Source organism: Bos taurus, chromosome 14, assembly GCF_002263795.3.
Source record: "Bos taurus isolate L1 Dominette 01449 registration number 42190680 breed Hereford chromosome 14, ARS-UCD2.0, whole genome shotgun sequence".
Lineage (NCBI taxonomy): Eukaryota > Metazoa > Chordata > Mammalia > Artiodactyla > Bovidae > Bos > Bos taurus.
Genome location: NC_037341.1, coordinates 37,195,180 through 37,196,546, shown reverse-complemented (window position 1 = coordinate 37,196,546; position 1,367 = coordinate 37,195,180).

Below are 1,367 nucleotides of genomic sequence, written 5' to 3'. Positions count from 1 at the left end.
CTCAGTGTTGGGAGATGCTTTTCTTTCTTTTTTAGATTCTTTTCTTTAAATGTTTTGCAACAGTCAGTGTTTTTGATCTAAAACTACTGAATAAAGATGAGTGGCCAGGCAGAAGATACATAATTAAAGGAATTAAGAGTAGCTTTCTCATGCAACCAGTTACCATGCCAGCAGCATGTTGCTAAGTCGTTTCAGTTGTGTCCAACTCTGTACGACCCCCTAGACGGCGGCCCACAAGGCTCCCCCGTCCCTGGGATTCTCCAGGCAAGAACACTGGAGTGGGTTGCCATTTCCTTCTCCAATGCATGAAAGTGAAAAGTGAGAGTCGCTCATGTCCGACTCTTAGTGACCCCATGGACTGCAGCCAACCAGGCTCCTCCATCCATGGAATTTTCCAGGCAAGAGTACTGGAGTGGGGTGCCATCGCCTTCTCCTGGGGTTGTCCAAATCCGCATGGCATGTCACAAAGCCAAATTTAAGAAAGTGGCCACATCAAAGTTGTGATTAAAATGAGTTTTTGTTATCTTACAGTGTAAGACATCATCTATGTTATTTTGTTCAATGCACCAAGATTTACTACAACATCATACAGTTTCTCTGTTATGGGCAAGAGTATGATCTATCTGATAAGTACTATTTCATCCTTAAACACTGAATGAAAACCTGCATACCTAAAGAATGGAGTCCATGAAGTTCCATTGACTGGTGGAATGACAATACAAAAGTCATAAAAAGCCAAGAGCTCCTTAAAACTGATGAAGTCACAATTACTGTGATTATTCATATGTGTAACTATACTTTTGTGCTTTTCCTAGTGGCAATTTTTGCTTTATGTATATCAGCTAAAAACTAGGTTATAAAGCAACAAGGAGGGCATTTTGTATTTTGTGGGGATGTTATCACTTCCAGTGCTTAGCAGGCTGATTTAAACATGGTAGATGTTCAACGTGTGAATGCTAAGTCACTTCAGTCATTTCCTTCTCCAGGGGATCTTCCTGACCCAGGGATCAAACCCGAATCTTAAGCCTTCTGCATTGGCAAGCAGGTTCTTTACCACTAGTGCCATATGAGGTTATTATTTACAGCAAATTTTAAAGTTGTGATTGCATGAGTTTCTAAGGAAAATATAAATTGTGAAAATTAAACCAAGACAAAATCTGAATAACCATGAGAGGAAAACGAAGTAGTTGTCAAGATATTTCTACCAAAGAAGCATAACATTCTATTATTCTTACAGTTAAGTATTTTTTAAAAATCTTCAAGGAGCATGATTCACACAGTAAACTGTTCTAACATACAATAAAAAACAGCAAATTTACAAGCCTCTGTTACAAAGCTAGTATAATCCTGATAGCAAATTCTGAGAT